Raw genomic sequence first — 22,946 nt, forward strand, 5'->3', positions numbered from 1 at the left:
AAACGTTATCGACATTGCGTAAAGATTAAGATAAATAATCCCTTGAAAATCCACATAATAGTATATTTGAACACATATTTTTTATCAAATAGATTGCAAAATAAATTATAAACATTGATGTCACTATTTTTTCTTATTTTATCAGGTAATGAAAAAGAAAATGTTTGCAAACAAACTACGCGGATTCACACAGTTTGTGGACATGTTTTTTCATACCTCGGTAAAATAGAAAAATACTGACAAATGCTCATTTGACAAACAGGTTTCATAAATTTCCTTTCTGTCCTATGACTCGTATGAATCGGAAATGACCTAGCAAAACTTCATACTGCTGTTTTCAAGTATGTATTGATATAGTTGATTATTGCCAAAGTATAAATAAAACAAAACCAGTGGTTTACTCTTGTTTGACAGGTATGCAATTTGTCAAGTAAAGTTGGGTAGCAAGGTTGACAATAAATTATTCAAAGCAATCTTAATACCTTCTGTTTCCGTCTAAATATATTTCACATGATAACTTTTATTAGAATTATGTTATGAAGATAAAACAAAATAATGATATAATAAACATTCAATTTGACAAACATTGCCGTCATGGTTCTGTTTTACAGGTAGGACGTTTGAACCGTACTTGCTGCTCCATTGCAAGATCGTAAAAAGCGTTTAAAACTTATATTTGTTTGTTCTTCCTTTCTTCGTTCTACTTCTCCCTTGACACCGCTTCACATTTTGGCCTCGTGATAAGTGTTCGGTCTAGTGATGTTGAACTTGGGTTCCATCCCTGACATACATAGAGACAGTGTGATACCTGGATAGTCAGTCCCTGGCCGAGACACATCATTGTCCGCATACATTGAGTGATATAACTGGTTTGCCCGTTGTTAGTATAATATGGCGGGTGGAATGTTTCTGTGGCAGCTTACTTCGGTAAAGTAGCACTATAAAAAGGGCAACAAGTCTTCTATTACAAAGAGTCACAACACGGACACAGCGTCCTCCTTAAATAATCCGGGCGGTTAATATGATGTTAAGTCTAATAGAAAACAAACGACCTATCTAATAGGAACAGCAAAAATGTTCATTGTTTCTTCACTGAGCTATAATTACTGCATTATTCCAATAGATTTGTGTTTACCTACAACTTGTCTTACTATAACCTTGATTCCGTATTTCATGTTATACAGAGACAACTTGCATATATTACTTTTCAAACGTCGACACGTGTGCTTTTTCTTCTTATAATTGTGTTTGGTGGTTGACACTACGACAAAATGATTGGCTGCGATTTATTTTCCAGTTAAAATTCTACGGATACTAAGAACCTCTAATCCAAATAAGCAGAAAACGAATTTCGATGCAATCGCTTGCAAAGCCTCTTGATGTCGCAACTACAGACATTGAAACGGGGTACCATTTCGTTTTTATCTTCCCGAACAAACATTAATAAGCAGAAAACAACTGAGAGACGTTATGCTATATAACATAGAGGAGCTTACCATAGGATTATATGGTATACTTTGTCGTGTAACAGAAATAGTGACAGTCCACCCATGTATATGGACACAGTTCCATTAATTTATCACATACAGATTCAATTTTAAATCGTGTACAGCAACAACATAATAGTAGTTACCTCCCTTACACCTAAAAGTCGGATAGCATAATGGAAGGCGGAAGTGTCGTGTTATCATTTTTAATTTGTGATTCGAAAATTTTATATACTTATCAATTTACCATGTTGTTATGCTTCTTCTGTCAAAGATTCGCCCTCGATAAAATAACTCTTCCCAGAGAGACAATTCTAGATGTATCCCTCCGCAGAGGGCCATAATTGTATAATATCTATATTAAATAGTGTACCATTATGGCCAATTGTGGATGGGTACATCTGGATTTTTCATTCCTGGATTAAGTTATATTTTTTAGGATTCGCTCTCGAGAAAATAGATTTGTCCATGGGAGACATTCAGATGGGACATACATTGTGGCATTCAGGGGAACATACAAAGTGGCCTTCAGGGTGGTATTCAAAGAGACATACAGGATGGCATTCAGGGGACATACAGGGTGACATTCAGGGAACATACACTGTTGTATTCAGGAGGACACACATGAGGGACATACAGGAAGGACGAAAACGTATTAGAATATTGACTATTTAAAAATGCTCCTTCGCCGACAGAGCATAAATGATATTCATCATTTGAATAATAATTGGTGTGTAATCGTGTATATATCTGTCTAATTAACACAAAAACTAATATAAGATAATTTCTTTTGCCTTTGGTGCATGCGCAATCAGTGCTTCATTCCATATAGGATATAGTGCCACGAATTTTTTTCGGAATGCAATTAATTATTTTTCATATCTTTACCTTGAAGTAAAATTAGAAGCTTAAACTTTTCAAAGGTTAAATGGTGTAGAGTACGTAATTTTTGTAACTGAAGAAAAATACTCAATCGTCTGCTCCTGTTTTTGATAGTGAAAAAATACCATTTGTCAGCGGTGGAACATCTTTAACTAATTAAAGACACTTTTTAAAATTTAGAGTTTTTAAAATTTTGCCTGATGGCCCTATTGTTTGGACTTTTGGGATATAATTATTTCTCTTATTTATAAATGACTTTGGCATTACTTAAAAACGGCTCAGATTTGATGTTAATAGAAGTGGTAGGTTTATGTAAAAATCTCAAACACCTACACTGCAAGTGGGATGTAATAATTAAGAATTTTACCTGGTGTCCCTTTTACTTGGATAGTAAAAGGCGGCTAAATTTGAGATCTATCTCGTGGTTCCCTTTAAAAAACTATTATGTGCTCAACATTCGGGATACAGCATAAAAGTGCGTTTTTCTAAGAATAACTGCTTTACAAAAGCAGGTAAGTACTCTTGAGAAAGAAACTTTACCGTTTATTAGGTTTGAATTATAAGATACTGCTCGTAGTACAGGTGTTGTTTGCAATATTCTCTAACAAAAACCTAAATAACTCAAATACCTGGAAGTCAATACCATTCATTTTATAATGTGACCGGGTGGGGTGTGTTGCTTGGTGTCTTCGGCGGCATTTTTCAGTGATAAAGCACTATAAAAAGAGCACCAGTTCCACTATACAGGAAGATACAACACGAACATACCGCAGTCTCCAAAACACGCACCTCGCACTTCACACATGCTACATACTGCATACGTGAGAGGCCGTCCTGACATGACTCTGGCTGTTCAAATAATCAAACAAACAAATCCTGGTATTTATGGCCTAATGTATACCTTTCATCTACCTCTGCGACGTAATCAGTATGAATTGCTAATATAATCTCAGAAATGGTTTTTTTTACCAAAATTAAATCGCCTTCTACTATCATGAAGTGTAGGCATAATACTAACACCCTACCCTTAATGTAGAAGTTGATTAAGATTATGTCATAAAACAAACGTAAAAAACTTAAATCCCTTTGAAACATGAAAACTAGAAGATAAACATCGATGTCAACTCGTTGTAAAATTATAATTTCCAGCATGATAATTAAAGTGTTTATACTAAACCAGAACAATTACTTAGTTAAGTCACTCTGATCTACATATTTATTAATTTATTATTATATCAATGTATCGTAATTACTAATGAACCAAAACCCTCAAACGTTCATGTTTTCAGTTAAAGTTGTATGGTCTGTGGCAAGCTATATTTTTGGCATAGGAAAAGAATTTAAAGTGTTCTAAACAGTGGTTTAAAAGTTTAAAAAAAACGCATTGGGTGTTTTTATGACTGATTGAAGTAACGTTACGATACCTAATACACTGGTAATTAAATCCAAAACTTCAGGAAGCGATTAAAACACTTGTTCCAATTCAATTTAAAGACGGAATGCTGATACAAATGACAGGTGTTTATGTTTACTTGTCTAGTGGTATCTATAGTGCAGCATTTGATTACCATCCATCGATACGACATTTTTTTTCATTTTAACCAAGATTAGTTTTAGGGTGTTGTAAACTGACACCGTTAATTTATTAATTTCAATAAATTAAGGAAAACATCTGCCGTACTCGAATCTGTACTTTGGCTAAGGTAAGAGGATTTTTTGGCTGATTACGAACTTTCTCTCCGGGTTAGCAATAGTGACTTTCACACACTTGTATTTGCCAATTGAGTCTATACATATTGTTGTGCTGTTGGTTTTAAAATTGTCCATAGATCGTTTGATGTCTGTCGACTAAGGTAGGTTCAACACGACTTGATTCATATGTTCGATGAATAAACCAATACAAACATTGATCTGATAAAAAGACAATGATTGCAAGAAAATGTCGAATTAAGAATCTAGTAGCGCAGTAGATAGTGTTTCATTTTCATTATCACACACACAGTGATCTGAAGGTCGTGAGTTCGATTCTCACCGGGGGCATATATTTTTAATCATTCAGCATGTATGCTAACGTTATATTTAATAGCTACTATAGCTTGCAAATACGTCATTATTGATAAATAACATTGTGACTAGGCATTTGATTTTTTAGTTTCCTACATCATTCTTTCATATATTAAGAATTATTCAGTAATCAGATTTAGCCCTTCCTATGTCGCCTATCATCTATATTTTGAAGAAAAAAATCCAAATGATATTTTGTAACATATTTATTGAAAAAATACACACTTTTAATTGATCCTTTATGTCGATGTCTTGTTTCGCAAATTGATATAATATAAAAAAACTTAATAAATTAATAAAATTCAAATTTCATCCATTGATGTCATTTCATTCTGAATTCCTTTTGCGAAGCACATTAATTGAAAACATAACATAGAAAATAACTTAGAATGGTTTTGTTTTGGCTTATAGCATATATATACGCAACGAATGTTTCTTAGATATGATATTAATTTCACGCAAATATGTTATTCTTTGGAAGTTACAAAAGACACGAGCTTCTGTAACCTTAGGAGTGTTAAATTAATTCCATATCCATTAAAGTTATATGTGTCGTAATGTCCATACTAATCAATTTAGAAGAGCTTTTGATATTTATTCACCACCAATGATTACCAACATTGGAAGGATTACAATACCTGCATGTACAATGCAGTATTAGGTTTTAATTTTGCAAGTACAAACACGAGCTTAAAATGATTTTTGTTAGTACTTGCAAAAGTCATTATGTTTGCATCTATATTGCAGTGATGTAAGTACATACGGTCAGACTATGAGACCAACTTGTGGCCTTTAATTTCATTTCACATTTGTACAGTGTCATTAGTAATTGTAAAGTGATTTCAAGTAAATAAATCCTAATTTGCCAGTATATGTAATTTGTCATGCATCGTGTCCATGCGTTTGATGTCTGTCGCCTAGAGAACATTCAACACGACCTTCGTTCCGTTTTGACTTAATTCTAATTGCATGACGGGGAAAACAAATGAAAAAATTTCGTTAAACAAATCATTGAAAATTAAACATCATAATATATTCGAAGAGGCAACTTAATTGTAAATTCACTAACTGTTAGCAGAAGCAAAGTAAGGTTTTAATGGCATTTTTATCCCTGTATTCATCCTCTTCCTTCTTCATTGATGCAATAATGTGTTTGTTTTTCATCTTTGAGGTGCTAGTACCTTCACCCACGTGGACACAAAATAAAAAAAATCTATGGCCTTAGCAGAACGATAATTTCACGATAAAATATTCCATTACTCTGCTCATATTGTTTTATATCTAGAGGTAGTTGGGAATTTAAAAAGAACAATATCCAATTCTATCTCCGGGACATTCTGTAGATATTGTGGCAATGACTACTAACCTTATTAAGAATCTCGGACATTGTTTGTCCATATATATTGGTAAACATACTGATTTTAGCACTCCATTTTTAAAACATATTTCTATGCATTCAAGCATATTAATATATTGGATCAGGTTTAAAAGTTTAATTAAATGAAGTTTATGTCTCAATGACTGATTGAAGGAAATGAACTATTTAAGGTACTAGACGCAAGTAATGAAATTCAAAATTTCAGGAAGTGATTAAGATACTGGTTCCAATTTTAATAATAGATGTATAGCTGATACAAATGACAGGCGTTGATGTAAGCCACCATTACTTGTCTAGTGGTATTTATAAAGAAGTGCAGGCGTTGATGTATCACTATTACTTGTCTAGTGGTATCTACAACTGACATGCGTTGATGTAAGTCACCATTACTTGTCTAGTGGTATCTATAAAGTGCAGGCGTTGATGTAAGTCACCATTACTTGTCTAGTGGTATCTATAAAGTGCAGGCGTTGATGTAAGTCACCATTACTTGTCTAGTGGTATCTATAAAGTGCAGGTGTTGATGTAAGTCACCATTACTTGTCTAGTGGTATCTATAAAGTGCAGGTGTTGATGTAAGTCACCATTACTTGTCTAGTGGTATCTATAAAGTGCAGGTGTTGATGTAAGTCACCATTACTTGTCTAGTGGTATCTATAAAGTGTGCAGGTGTTGATGTAAGTCACCATTACTTGTCTAGTGGTATCTATAAAGTGCAGGTGTTGATGTAAGTCACCATTACTTGTCTAGTGGTATCTATAAAGTGCAGGCGTTGATGTAAGTCACCATTACTTGTCTAGTGGTATCTATAAAGTGCAGGTGTTGATGTAAGTCACCATTACTTGTCTAGTGGTATCTATAAAGTGCAGGTGTTGATGTAAGTCACCATTACTTGTCTAGTGGTATCTATAAAGTGCAGGCGTTGATGTAAGTCACCATTACTTGTCTAGTGGTATCTATAAAGTGCAGGTGTTGATGTAAGTCACCATTACTTGTCTAGTGGTATCTATAAAGTGCAGGTGTTGATGTAAGTCACCATTACTTGTCTAGTGGTATCTATAAAGTGCAGGTGTTGATGTAAGTCACCATTACTTGTCTAGTGGTATCTATAAAGTGCAGGTGTTGATGTAAGTCACCATTACTTGTCTAGTGGTATCTATAAAGTGCAGGTGTTGATGTAAGTCACCATTACTTGTCTAGTGGTATCTATAAAGTGCAGGTGTTGATGTAAGTCACCATTACTTGTCTAGTGGTATCTATAAAGTGCAGGTGTTGATGTAAGTCACCATTACTTGTCTAGTGGTATCTATAAAGTGCAGGTGTTGATGTAAGTCACCATTACTTGTCTAGTGGTATCTATAAAGTGCAGGTGTTGATGTAAGTCACCATTACTTGTCTAGTGGTATCTATAAAGTGCAGGTGTTGATGTAAGTCACCATTACTTGTCTAGTGGTATCTATAAAGTGCAGGTGTTGATGTAAGTCACCATTACTTGTCTAGTGGTATCTATAAAGTGCAGGTGTTGATGTAAGTCACCATTACTTGTCTAGTGGTATCTATAAAGTGCAGGTGTTGATGTAAGTCACCATTACTTGTCTAGTGGTATCTATAAAGTGCAGGTGTTGATGTAAGTCACCATTACTTGTCTAGTGGTATCTATAAAGTGCAGGTGTTGATGTAAGTCACCATTACTTGTCTAGTGGTATCTATAAAGTGCAGGTGTTGATGTAAGTCACCATTACTTGTCTAGTGGTATCTATAAAGTGCAGGTGTTGATGTAAGTCACCATTACTTGTCTAGTGGTATCTATAAAGTGCAGGCGTTGATGTAAGTCACCATTACTTGTCTAGTGGTATATATAAAGTGCAGGTGTTGATGTAAGTCACCATTACTTGTCTAGTGGTATCTATAAAGTGCAGGTGTTGATGTAAGTCACCATTACTTGTCTAGTGGTATCTATAAAGTGCAGGTGTTGATGTAAGTCACCATTACTTGTCTAGTGGTATCTATAAAGTGCAGGTGTTGATGTAAGTCACCATTACTTGTCTAGTGGTATCTATAAAGTGCAGGTGTTGATGTAAGTCACCATTACTTGTCTAGTGGTATCTATAAAGTGCAGGTGTTGATGTAAGTCACCATTACTTGTCTAGTGGTATCTATAAAGTGCAGGTGTTGATGTAAGTCACCATTACTTGTCTAGTGGTATCTATAAAGTGCAGGTGTTGATGTAAGTCACCATTACTTGTCTAGTGGTATCTATAAAGTGCAGGTGTTGATGTAAGTCACCATTACTTGTCTAGTGGTATCTATAAAGTGCAGGTGTTGATGTAAGTCACCATTACTTGTCTAGTGGTATCTATAAAGTGCAGGTGTTGATGTAAGTCACCATTACTTGTCTAGTGGTATCTATAAAGTGCAGGTGTTGATGTAAGTCACCATTACTTGTCTAGTGGTATTAAAAGTGCAGGTGTTGATGTAAGTCACATTCTGTCTAGTGTATCTATAAAGTGCAGGTGTTGATGTAAGTCACCATTACTTGTCTAGTGGTATCTATAAAGTGCAGGTGTTGATGTAAGTCACCATTACTTGTCTAGTGGTATCTATAAAGTGCAGGTGTTGATGTAAGTCACCATTACTTGTCTAGTGGTATCTATAAAGTGCAGGTGTTGATGTAAGTCACCATTACTTGTCTAGTGGTATCTATAAAGTGCAGGGTGTGGTGTAAGTCACCATTACTTGTCTAGTGGTATCTATAAAGTGCAGGTGTTGGTTAAGTCACAAGTACTTGTCTAGTGGTATCTATAAAGTGCAGGTGTTGATGTAAGTCACCATTACTTGTCTAGTGGTATCTATAAAGTGCAGGTGTTGATGTAAGTCACCATTACTTGTCTAGTGGTATCTATAAAGTGCAGGTGTTGATGTAAGTCACCATTACTTGTCTAGTGGTATCTATAAAGTGCAGGTGTTGATGTAAGTCACCATTACTTGTCTAGTGGTATCTATAAAGTGCAGGTGTTGATGTAAGTCACCATTACTTGTCTAGTGGTATCTATAAAGTGCAGGTGTTGATGTAAGTCACCATTACTTGTCTAGTGGTATCTATAAAGTGACAGGTGTTGATGTAAGTCACCATTACTTGTCTAGTGGTATCTATAAAGTGCAGGTGTTGATGTAAGTCACCATTACTTGTCTAGTGGTATCTATAAAGTGCAGGTGTTGATGTAAGTCACCATTACTTGTCTAGTGGTATCTATAAAGTGCAGGTGTTGATGTAAGTCACCATTACTTGTCTAGTGGTATCTATAAATGACAGGTGTTGATGTAAGTCACCATTACTTGTCTAGTGGTATCTATAAAGTGCAGGTGTTGATGTAAGTCACCATTACTTGTCTAGTGGTATCTATAAAGTGCAGGTGTTGATGTAAGTCACCATTACTTGTCTAGTGGTATCTATAAAGTGCAGGCGTTGATGTAAGTCACCATTACTTGTCTAGTGGTATCTATAAAGTGCAGGTGTTGATGTAAGTCACCATTACTTGTCTAGTGGTATCTATAAAGTGCAGGTGTTGATGTAAGTCACCATTACTTGTCTAGTGGTATGCAGTAAATATATGTCCCCATCCAGTGTCCATGTACTATTAATTTCTAAAAAATAAACCTGTAACTATATTTGCATGCTTATTATATGTCTCAGTGGTTAAAATGGCACATGACAACTAATAACCAAACCATTCGATGATGCATTTAACTCGTGGTTCGGAAAACTCACTTCATTTTTCAGCGTATACATCATATGCTGGAGTACACAAATTCAGAACAATGATGGTACTTACAATCTTACATTCAATATGGTTTGTATACAATTATTCGTAAAGCATTTTGATTTAAGTTTGCTTAATTTCAATTTCAACAGATTTTATTTTAAATATTATTTGCAAAAGGATTGAATAACAGGCATATCCTATATAAGTTCCCTCCTAAGTAACAACTAGTACATATCAAGATATATAAGATATCAAAGTTTGCTTAATGATCTATTGTCCGAAGAACTACCTGTTTAATTGGAATTTCTCGGCCAGGCAGGCAATTTAGTCAAGTCCCCCACTTTTGACCAGAAACAAACATGTACCGTGAAGCTGTTTGGTTAGGTTTGCCTCTATGACGATGTTTGGTGGATTGGTTTGGGTGAATATTTGCCCCTGTTAAGGCGGTTGGTTGGTTAAGCCTCAAAAAACCAACTCCACAGAAGGGAATATCTTGATTCCGTGGCCAGAAGCAATGAAGTTGATAAAGGAAACATTCAATTTAAAAAAAAAATCGATTATTCAAAAAAGATAAATTCAAATATACTGTCGCCTCCATCGAGCATACAATAAAGCAGCAGAACGACCTTAGCGTCCATCCAGATTCATGTATCCTGAGAAATATGTATTAATCCCTGAATATTAGGTTTTAGTTGGAATGTCTAATACAACTTTAATTCACAGCTTTATATAAATTTTGACAAGAAATCAATTTTACTTGTTAAAAAGATAATGCATTTGTCCTTATAAATAATTTGATCGTGAAAACGGAAAATCTTGTAACTATAGAAATTTGTTTGCCAAAGATGTATGATTTAATTGACATTCGTATGACAATGTCAAATTGTACTCGACTTGTATGTTTTTGTTAAGACGAATCCGGTCAAATCTTCCTTGTATCTGCTATAGATACTTGTGTATATGTTAACATAATGACATATCGCTGTTTGTGCTGAAACCGGAGGGCATATTTTCCTGAAATGCACTTTTTCGCATACTTACCCAAATTAAAATTATATGTATTATACATTTTGTGTCAACTTAGTTATGTTCAAGTACACCACAAACATGTCACATATATAGCCATACAAAATAACGCTAGTTTAAACAGGGGCTAAATACCTCAAGTACATCAGATTGTACAAGGTAAATGTAACCTGTCAAATGTCATGTCCACAACTCGTTTGATGCCTATCGCCTAGAGTGCGTTCAGCACGGTTTCTTTCTGTCTCGTATTGAATTGATTCTAGGTGCATGATGGGAAATATGAATGCAAATTGTCGATAAACAAATCATTAGAAAATAAATAACAATCACATAAAAAAAAATCTTATTAGAAGAAAACATTTTTTACTTTTGTATTTAGCAACTTTAAATCAGTTATAATGCATTGTTATCATGATAAGGTATATAATCTTGGTTCATGTGCCTCGGTAGCGCAGTAGGTAGCGCGTCAGTCTCATAATCACACACACAGAGCGATCTGAAGGTCGTGAGTTCGATCCTCACCCGGGGCATTAATTTTTCAAAAATCATTAATATTTTAGTTATTAAGTAAGACGACGGAGAGCTGGATCATTGGCGTTTTATTGTGTTTTCTTTTATTCTTTGAATGTCATCGATTCTTTATTTATATCAATTAAAATTTATATCACATTTTTTTTTTCAAAAAACGACCATTTTCGTTCAATTCCGACTCAAATAACATTATATTAAACTAAACACTTTAAATTATTTCACTCGTTGATGTCATTTTATTCTGAAAAGGACACACATAATGTAACAGAAATTCAACTGAAACGATTGATAAGATTTCCGAAAAATATAACTAAAATTATTACTATAAATACCATTTCGAAAAAAAAATCCTAATGTTGCTAGCATCTGTAAAGAGAATACGTTTTGCTATTCTAATTGGGACAAATTATTGAAACAAACAAATACTTTTACTCAATATATGCATGAATAAACATCTTCAAATCATAGACAACGTAGTCGGTTTTTTAAAATATTTTAGTAACTTATTCAGAAGAAATTTGCTTCTTAGGTATGGTTTATTTACAAGAGTTGTGTATTTCACTTGTTAAGGAAAAAAACGAAAATTCATTATATAAAGAACTATGTAAAATATTGACATTCACCACCTCATTTGTCATGCAATTTTAGTTTGGTATATTCCTTAACTAAAAAGAGAATGATTGATATTCAAAAGAGGAATCTATTAAGGGAGTGATCAATCTTGCACATTAAATCTGATGCTGCAGATTTCACAATGAAATTAACTCAAATACAGTCTGCCATTTTTAGTATTCAATCTTTCAGGACGATAAGATTAATTATAATAATTATTTCCTGAAGTTTAAAATATGTATTTCAATTATGTAGTAGAATCTATACAACTAATCAGCTGTACAGATTTACATCCCAAACTGTAAAACCGACACCAGCCCGATGTATTAATGTTACATTTATAGAAGGAAACAGCATACAGTTGAATTAACATGCATAGTAGGGCGTCACTAATGGTTATATCTCTGTGTTTTGTTGGTTGGAATTAATTAACACCCGACACAAGTTAACACTGGTGGTTATCAGTTATACTGAAGGTTTTATAGCACTTCGTCTTCTGGCATGAAGAAGAAATCGAAGATAAAAATATTTGAAATATTTCATTATTTACGAATTAAAAGATGATATCATATTACATTTCATTTTCTCACAAGATTGGAATTAAATATCACACTCTTTAATTGTTTCCGGGGTACACTAGACGTAATGCTTCAAAACACAAATACATTTAATTTCTATTAAAGATAACATATTGTCATTCCCGCTAAATTATGAATAAAAAGAATAATCATTTCAAGGAGACGCGATGATAATGAAATTTCTGTTAATGATTGTTATATGAACCAGTGAAAAATAGCAAAATTAAACAATTAGAAAATGACATTTATATTTATGTAGACCTTTACGCATCTAAAGATTATTGATTAACACACCTGTTGATAATGACATTGTCATTAATTTCTAAGAAGAAGATTAGAATTAGATTGAGCGTTCACAGTGATATTTGAGTAATAATAGTGTCTTTGTTAGACTAAGAACATGTAAACAGTAATATGAACAAGAATACTGTTGATGTTAAAACAATTTTTCTAGATTTTCTTTTTGTTTATACACAATTAGCCTGTCATATAGTGAACGAGTCAGTGTAGCACTTCTACAATGTCATTAGACACCGATATTCTGGACGAAAATGCTAGTCGGAAAAGCCTTTTAACATATCTTGCATAACTCCAACATTACTATCATTATATGCAAATGGCATAACTGAAGAATTCGAGGACGCGAGATTTCATTGTATCTCATTTTGAATTCGAATTTCCGGAAAATCACAAATCTATGTTTATTTTATTTAGATTCTGATTTCATTCAATCCTTCTTTTGAGTTATCGCCCTTAACATACACTTAAAACTATACATGTGACTGTTTTGCCAGAGACTGGTACATATATGTACATATTACTGTGAGTGAGATTTTTAAGTAGGGTAAAACTACTAAGTGTGAAATTACATAACATAATAATGGTTGTTGGTGATAATATATAGAAGATATTTTTTGTTTCTTGATGCACAATAATTATATTTCATCATAGCATAAGTTCATCTTTATCTAAGATGACTACGTTCGAACAATGAAAAAATAAAAATTTAAAGAAAAGATGCATTATTATTTGATTTTTGGTCTGATATTTCAAAAACGGATATTCATGTCAAAACGGTATTTTCACTGTAAATGCTGTGTTCTGAATGGTCTTTATTGAGTGAAAATATCAAAAGTGATATGTTCACTCGTGTGAACAATACTACAATGTTAATAACATATTCTCACCATAAAACCTTATATTTCATTCTGAAAATATATTGTAGACTTAGAAAACTACTGCATTTTAGTCTATATACTGTAGAAACTTAGTTTGAATAGAAATTGTACTCCATCAAAACTCTTTTTCATCTGGTAATTATCTTTTTTCTTGGTTTTTACACCAAATTTGGCTTTCTGAAGGGCCAATACTTTTTTGGCATACCTCTATGATAAGAAATCCAAGAATTGCAGAAGCTATGACAGAAAATGTTTGCAAACAAGCTGCGCGGATTCACACAGGTCTGGCGGTTAATATGATGTTAACCCTAATAGAAAACAAATGTCTTATCTTATAGGAAAAGAAAAAATGTTCATTGTTTCTTCACTGAGCTATAATTACTGCATTATTCCAATTGATTTGTGTTTACCTACAACTTGTCTTACTATAACCCTGATTCCGTATTTCTTGTTAAGCAGAGATTACTTACATATATTACTATTCAAACATTGACACGTGTGCTTTTTCATCTTATCATTGATTTTGGTGGTTGCTTTTAGTGTTACGAAACATTACAAAACAATGATTGGCGGCGATATACCACGAATATTAAGAACCTCTAATCCAAATAAGCAGAAAACAATTGAGAGACGTTATGCTATATAACATAGAGGAGCTTACCATTGGATTATATGGTATACTTTATCGTGTAACCGAGATAGTGACAGTCCACCCATGTATATTGACACAGTTCCATTAATTTATCACATACAGATTCAATTTTATATCGTGTACAGCAACAACATAATTGTAGTTACCTCCCTTACACCTAAAAGTCGGATAACATAATGGAAGGCGGAAGTGTCGTGTTATCATTTTTAATTTGTGGTTCGATATTTTATATGCTTATCAATTTACCATGTTGTTATGCTTCTTCTGTCAAAGATTCGCCCTCGATAAAATAACTCTTCCCAGAGAGACAATTCTAGATGTATCCCTCCGCAAAGGGCCATAATTGTATAATATCTATATTAAAAAGTGTACCATTATGGCCAATTATGGATGGGTACATCTGGATTTTTCATTCCTGGATTAAGTTATATTTTTTAGGATTCGCCCTCGAGAAAATAAATTTGTCCGTAGGAGACATTTAGATGAGACATACATTGTGGCATTCAAGGGAATATACAAGGTGGCATTCAGGGTGGTATTCAAAGAGACATACAGTGTGGCATTCAGGGGACATACAGGGTGACATTCAGGGAACATACATTGTGGTATTGAGGGGTAACACACATGAGGGACATACAGGAAGGACGAAAATGTAATAGAATATTGATTATTTAACTAATTAAAGACACTTTTTAAACATTTAGAGCTTTAAAATTTTACCCGATGGCCCCATTGTTTGGATCGTTAAAGGGCGACTTTTGGGATATTATTATTTCTCTTATTTATAAATGACTTTGGCATTACTTTAAAACGGCTCAGATTTGATATTAATAGAAGTGGTAGGTTAATGTAAAAATTTCAAACACCTACACTGCAAGTGGGATGTAATAATTAAGAATTTTCCCTGGTGTCCCTTCTACTTGGATAGTAAAAGGCGGCTAAATTTGAGATCTATTTCGTGGTTCCCTTAAAAACTATCATGTGCTCAACATTCGGGATACAGCGTAAAAGAGCGTTTTTCTAAGAAAAAATGGTTTTAAAAAGCAGGTAAGTACTCTTGAGAAAGACACTATACCGTTTATTAGGTTTGGATTATAAGATACTGCTCGTAGTACAGGTGTTGTTTGCAATATTCTCTAACAAAAACCTAAATAACTCAAACCTGGAAGTCAATACCATTCATTTTATAATATGACCGGGTGGGGTGTGTTGCTTGGTGTCTTCGGCGGCATTTTACAGTGATAAAGCACTATAAAAAGGGCACCAGTTCCACTATACAGGAAAATACAACACGAACATACCGCAATCTCCAAAACACGCACCACGCACTTCACACATGCTACATACTGCATACGTGTGAGGCCGCCCTGACATGACTCTGGCTGTTAAAATAATCAAACAAACAAATCATGGTATTTATGGCCTAATTTATACCTTTCATCTACCTCTGCGACGTAATCAGTATGAATTGCTAATATATCAATCTCAGAAATGTTTTTTTTGTTTTTTTTTTACCAAAATTCAATCGCCTTCTACTATCATGAAGTGTAGGCATAATACTTGTCCGAAGAACTACTACCTGTTTTAATTGGAATTTCTCGGCCAGGCAGGCAAATTAGTCAAGTGCCCCCACGTTTGACCAGAAGATTAAACACATGTACCCGTGAAGCTGTTTGGTTAGGTTTGCCCCTATGGACGATTGTTTGGTGGATTGGCTTGGGTGAACATTTGCCCCTGTTAGGGCGGTTGGTTGGTTAAGCCTCAACAAACCACTTTCCACAGAAGGATATCTTTTATTCCGTGGACCAGAAGCAATGAAGTTGATAAAGAAGAACATTCAAGTGAAAAACTTAATTATTCAGAAAAGATAAATTAAAATACTGTCGCCTCTATCGATCATGAAATCGGGCGCAGAATAAACCTTTTCACGTCCATTCCAGATTATGTATCTGACGAAATATGTATAAATCCCTGAATATTAGTTTTTTAGTTGGAATGTTTCATACAACTTTAATTCACTGTTTGATATGTTCTTGACAAGAAATCAAATTTACTTGTTAACAAGATAATTTGTCCTTTATAAAGACTTTGATCGTGAAAAAAATTATATATGGTTACCATAGGAACTGTATGTCAATGATGTATGATTTAATTGAAAATCGACATTTTTGTATGACAAGGTCAATAAGTACTCGACCTGTAGCTGTTTGTTAAGTCGATTTCCTTGTATATTTGCTTTAGACACTTGTACGTATGCATAACACATCATGACATCGCTGTCTGGAAACAAAAAATATGACAATTGTGATGAAAACCGATGGGACATCTTTTCCTGAAATGTACTTTTTCGCATTATTTTTCCAAATGCATTATGCACTTTGTATCATCTTACCTATGTTCAAGTACACCACAAAGAAATAATATATATACCCATACAAAATATCACTAGTTAAAACAGGGGCTAATACTCATGTCCATCTGAATGTACAAGGTAAATGTAACCTGTCAAACATCATGTCCACAACTCGTTTGATGTCCTATTGCCTAGAGTATGTTCAACACTGGTTTCCGTCTCTTATTGAATTGATTCTAGGTGCATGACGGGAAATATGAATGCAAATTTTCGATAAAACAAACCTCTAGGAAATTAATAACCATCCTGCAAGAAAATCTATTTAGAAAAAAAATATTTTTAAATTAATTTTTATTTTGTATGTAGCAACATTTTAAATCCACAATTATGATGCATTGCTTATCATGATAAGTTATATAATCTTAGGTTTCATGTGCTCTGGCGGTGTAGCGCCAGTAGGTAGCGAGTCAGTCTCATAATCACACACACAAGAGCGATCTGGAAGGTCGTGAGTTCGATCCTCACCGGTCTGGCATTTCTTTTTCATAGAACAAGCATTCATGGTTTTAGGTTATCATTAAGAAGAAGGAGAGCTTGATAAATTCGGACGTTAGTGTGTTTGATTTATTTCTTTGAATGTTCACCAATGACTTTGATTAATATCAATTTGAAATTGAAAAAATAACATATTCTTTCGTTTCAAAAAACGGACCCATTTACGTTCAATTCCCGACTCAAATAACCTTATATTGAACTAAACAATATCAATTACACACCGAGACACAATAAAAGAAATTCAACGGAAACGATTAATTAAATTTTTGAAAAATATAAATAGAATTATTGACTATATACCATTTCAAAAAAACCACCTTAAGTTGCTACTAACTGTAAAGAGAGAAATGATCTTGTTATTCAAATTGGGACAAATATTAGTGAAGCAAACAAATACTTTTAGACAATATATGTATGAGTAAATATCTTCAATTAATAGACAACGTAGTCGGTTTTAGAAACTGTTTTATTTACTTATTCAGAAGAAATAAATTTGGTTTTTATGTATGGTTAATTTACAAGAGTTGTGTATTTCACTTATTAAGGAATAAAACGAAAAAGCATAAATGAACTATGTAAAATATTAACAATACGACCTCATTTGTCATGCAATTTTATTTTGGTCCTCTTAACTGCGATAAAAGAAAGATTAATATTTCAAAGACGAATCTATTAATGGAGTGATCAATCTTGTACATGTGGATGTGATACTGCATGATTTCACAATGAAATTAAATTAAACACAGTCTGCCATTTCTAGTATCGCATTCTTTCAGGACGAGTTAAGATTAATTATAATGATTACTTCCTGAAGTTTAATAAAATATATATTTCAATTATGCAGTAGAATCTATACAATTAATCAGCTGTACAGATTTTACCATCCTATAAACTGTGAAAACGATGTTTCAATGTTGCATTCAGTTTTTACATTAATGGTAATTTGAGCACTCTTAGTTTTCACTCTAACATTCACTGAAAAATAACATATATTAAAAATGAGAGGCAAAACAGTAAGCACACGGACCCAAGTTTTTTGTCTGATTTAGAAAGAACAAACCCTTACCATTGCTGATACGCATAATGATTAATAAAAGTTTGATACCAGAAAGTTTTCTATAAAGGGTTAAATTTGGCAAAATTGCTGAAAATAATGTATTTTGTAGCTCAAAATGTAGCTATTCTAAGAATACAATATTTGTCTTATTAATCAAAACTGGTATATTTTTATAAAAGAAGGACTACTGGAAATAAATTTTACAAAAATACATACATATCAAACACCTCATTAGGAAATTATGGCTTTAATCTCTTGTGTATATGGACAAAACGGCAAAATTCCCCATAAAATCCAATATTTTGTCAACTAGATATCTTTGAATGATAATAGTTTAAAAAACGAGCACACCTGGACATATGTCTTTTTTTACATTTTCTTTTATGGTATCAAGTCTTATTCCCAAAAATCTATATGAGAAAAAAGTTTAATAAAGAAAAGTTTGACTTCTCAGAGGAGTACATCCTTAACTAAAAAGCATTTTTTTTTCAGTATAATAATCCTTTAGACTCACCTCGTTGTGCCTTTGGTTTCATGACTAGAGGACACTTTCCAATTTTATTCAAGATGTATCAACTATGCTGACATCGGTTAACAATGGGGGTAGCTCCTTCACTTAAAAAGAAGTTTATCTTTTATAGTAGAAGTTTTTAAGGTTTTCATATCTTGGGTAGTTTGTCATGTTTTATCACTTTCAATGGTATGTGGTTAATCTAGAAATTTCTGACAGTAGAAATTTACGGAAATCAATTTATAAGATAAATAACAATAAATTTAAATAGTAACTTACAACGTATAAAGATAAAATGTGTTAGTTACGGTATATCACTAAAAACTGTATCACGTAACTAAAGTTATATATGGACAATCTATACTTGTGGATATAGCGTGAAATTCTCTCTTTTCAGTAGTATAGTTTTATTACCTCAATGTTTGTCCTGTTAGTGTTATATATGTTCATGTCAAAAACGCCGTATTATTTTAGGAAAGCTATTAGCTAGTCTTCTCATGCTAGACATCAAATAAATTTGAATGTTGTTATGTATATGTTTTTATGGGGTTGAAAGAAGATTACTTGGTATATTCTAAGGGAGATAATTGTAACTCTAATTTAATACGATTTTATTCCTCCCTTAATTGTAAATCTCTAATAATAAAAGACAATAATTGGTAGAGTAGATAAAAAAGACGTGGAGCTGGATAAGACGTGTTTTTCTTGTTTCTTTCACTTAAATGCGTTAGTGCGGACTTCCCCAGTTCCCCAGACTCAACTCTAATCTACGACAATGTGTATTAGGCCATGGGCTAGGAGGGTCCCAACATGCACTTCCCCCCTCCAAACCTCCGAACCAATATTTTTCTGAACCCTTATGACCCAATAGATCACACAAAATCCAAATTTAACATTGCATAAGTTGGGATGTGTATCCGGTTATGACGTCATCAAGATGGCCCTATAAGGTTGACTTTTCACTAAAAATGTTTTGAAAAATATGTCAATAACATTAACATTTTTCGAAGTTTCAAATCTCAAAATGACCACAATAGAACAACAAATACATATCATATCAACCAAAAATCCCAATATATGTAGTGATTTCTACGCAGGAAATGAAAAAATTGGATTTTCAAAAAGGTGAATTTTTTTAGCAAATTTTCATATTTTGTTTGAGCAGCAAAACTGTTTCCCAACCGCTTTAAATCTAATATCGTTTAATAATTTTTCTTGAATAACTTGTTATCAGTTTTAAGCTAAAAACAACCAAAATAATGTTAACAAGGTATAAGTTCCGGTTTATGACGTCATCAAGCATGGCCACCATCTCGAGTTAAAGGTTTCTGAAAAATGAAAATAGTCATAAAAAAATTTTTCAACTGAAGTAACAAATGATGTATCAAAAATGACCACAAGTAGAACAACAAAAAAAATATATGTAGTTACTGAAACAGGTTGAAAAAAAAAAAATTAAGCTCAAAAAATGGTAATTTGTTAGCATTTTTTTCAATTTGGCTTGACGCAGCAAAATTGTTTTTCCTATAAACAAATTGTTATTCACAATAAAGTTATTTGTACTCCTCTTAAAAGTCTGATAAAACAACAACAAAACAAAAATATATAGAAATTGCAAAAAAAGAATGAATTACCTTATTAACCCTCAATTTTGTAGATTAGCAGCGTCTTAAAACACAAACCTACTGATGCGTAAACAAATGTAACCTAAGCTAAGGCTGTGTTTGTGTTTCCGTTAATCGTAGTAACAGTTCCCAAAGGTGTTGTGTCTTTGAAATGAGCAGATTCATTGTTTATTTCCTTTCCATAGCATAAGCAAAATGCCATATGGTTACTACAATGTCACTAATATGTCTTTCACTGGTTCTCAATGATAACCATTCTCATTGTGCGTGCTTTCCTATATACACTGACCTATTACACTGAAGGTGAAACATGCAGTCCGAATCAGAGTACTCGAGATATCAGTATCCAATTCGTCAAAAGCCAGATCGACGTCTTCGATGTCGATGAGCTCATGTGACACTGCATTACCAGTGTTGTTTTCCAGCCCTTTTATGACCATCCATGATGTTTCATATCAGGAAACAACAGGTTTCAGGGATGTGGGATCTCTTTCAGATTCTAAATATCGAAGAATATGCTGTGACGTTTTTCCGGCATAATGGAATTACCCAGATGCACATTTTCCAATGGTGAATTGGTTCTCCTTAAGACATAACTCCATAAGTATGAAGTACGTATTGTCAATCTTGAATACCTCGTGATGTTTCCTAAATGGCACAGAGTGATATCATCAGGTCATTAAAGGTGAATGTAAATGTGTTTTCATTGTACCTCGTGACTTTTCCCACTCCCTTGGTGCTGGTTTGTCACATCTGGTGTATGTTTCGCAAAGAGACCATTGAAGACTCTCCAGTGTTCTCTAAAGTGCTTTCCAGACTTGGCAAAGAGTAAGTATCGTGTTTCACTGCAGACCTCAATTATGACCTCAAAGAATCCACCTGTGCCATCTAATACCACTGATGTTTCACAAAACATAGGAATTACTACAGTTAAAGGTGAATTATCGGAGTCCAACTGAACCCTCCCAGAATGTTGATATGGAACTCTTTTCGTTTTTCCATATGCCGGGGAAGTCTGGTAATCATACTACATGTGAAAAGGTGAACTATCGTGTTGAAACAGGAAAAGCTCTGAATACCATAAGCCGATGTTTCCTTAACTCTGACCATGAGACATTACTAAGTTAACCAGATGGTAAGTATGTGTTGTCCATCTGGTCACCTCGAAGATGTTTGACACTCTGGCGATAAAGCACGCACAACGAAAATGATTAGCATTACATTAAAGAAACTAGTGAAAGAAATATGTGTTGACACTGTAGAATTACCATCTTATATCTTGCGTTATACAAACGGGAATACAACAATGGATGTGCCTATTATAAAAGACACAATATGTTTCGAAAAAGTCTCATGGTATTTACGGAACTTTAATTTTGATACCCTTAGTTGTAGTTAGCGTTTTGCTGTAATTATTCGTTTGAAGAGGCTACTAGTCTTACAAAATTTCCGAGCTATGAAAATGGACTTATTTTGAAGTCCCAACTTCGTATTCAGACAAAACTTCTTAATTCAAATTTGTTAAAGATATAAATCGTCTGTCTAAGAGCCATTGTTATATTCTGGAAATTTCCAAGACACCAGGAAACTGTCTAGTGGTTTAGGGTTTGGAAATAAATAAACAATCATATGCCAGCATTTAAGGTGATGTTTCCTATAAACGATGAGATATTACTTACAGTCTAAAGGTGATGTATCGTGTTGTCACATTTCTATTATATACTCGTGATGTTTACTATTAATGAAGAGATTTAAGACTACAGTTAAGATGGTTGATTATCGTGTTGTCCTTCTGAATACCTCAGTGATTTTTTCTATATACCATGAGGATGAACTAAAGTTAAATGGTGAAGTAACATTGTTGACTCAATCTAAAATATCATCGTGTTGTTTCCTCTATACATGAGAGTATATACTACAGTTAAAGGTGACATGGTATCGTGTTGTCAATCCTGTGGTCATTTGTTACCTCATGATTTTTCCTATAATACAGTGAAGAGTTTACTACATGTTAAAGGTGATGTAATTCGTGTTGTCACATCTGAATACCTCGTGATCGTTTCCATATATAACATGATAACCGGATTATCATACAGTTAAATGTGGTAAGTATCGTTGTTGGTCCATCTTAAAACTCGGTGGTGTGTTCCTATAATAATGAGAGATTATTTAATCAGTTTAAAGTTGCGAATCGTTTTGTCCATCGTGCCAAATACCTCGTGATGTTTCCTATAAATCATGAAGATACTACAGTTAATGGGTGAAGTATCGTGTTTCCATCTGAATTCATGCGTGATGTTTTCCTATAAACATGAGAGAATTACTACAGTTAACGGTGAATGTATCGTTGTTGTCCATTTCTGAATACCTCGTGATGTTTCCTATATACAAGAGAGATTACTACAGTAAAGTTAGTATCGTGTTGTCACAATTTTTAGTGAATACCTCGAGATGTTTCCTATAAAGCAAGATAGATGAGTCCTACAGTTAAAGGTGAAGTATCGTGTTGTTCCACTCTGTATTACCTCATGATGTTTCCTATATACATTTGTGATTACACAGTAAAGGTGAAGTATCGTGTTGTCCATCTTAATTACTCGTTCGATGTGTTTCCTATAAACATGAGAGTGAATACTTCTAGTTTAAATGGTGAAGTATCGTGTTGTCCCATCTGAATACTCCTCGTGATGTTT

The 22,946-nt window shown here is 33.6% G+C and overlaps 1 non-coding gene across 1 annotated transcript; it reads left to right on the forward strand.

The window, feature by feature from the left end:
* Nucleotides 1-11,041: 11,041 nt before the first annotated feature.
* On the forward strand, nucleotides 11,042-11,131 carry Trnam-cau (transfer RNA methionine (anticodon CAU)). Its single transcript is given in 2 exon segments — nucleotides 11,042-11,078; nucleotides 11,096-11,131. It is a non-coding gene; the product is annotated as a tRNA-Met (tRNA).
* Nucleotides 11,132-22,946: the final 11,815 nt, after the last annotated feature.

The sequence above is a fragment of the Argopecten irradians genome, chromosome 16 (assembly GCF_041381155.1).
Source record: "Argopecten irradians isolate NY chromosome 16, Ai_NY, whole genome shotgun sequence".
Taxonomy (NCBI): Eukaryota; Metazoa; Mollusca; class Bivalvia; order Pectinida; family Pectinidae; genus Argopecten; species Argopecten irradians.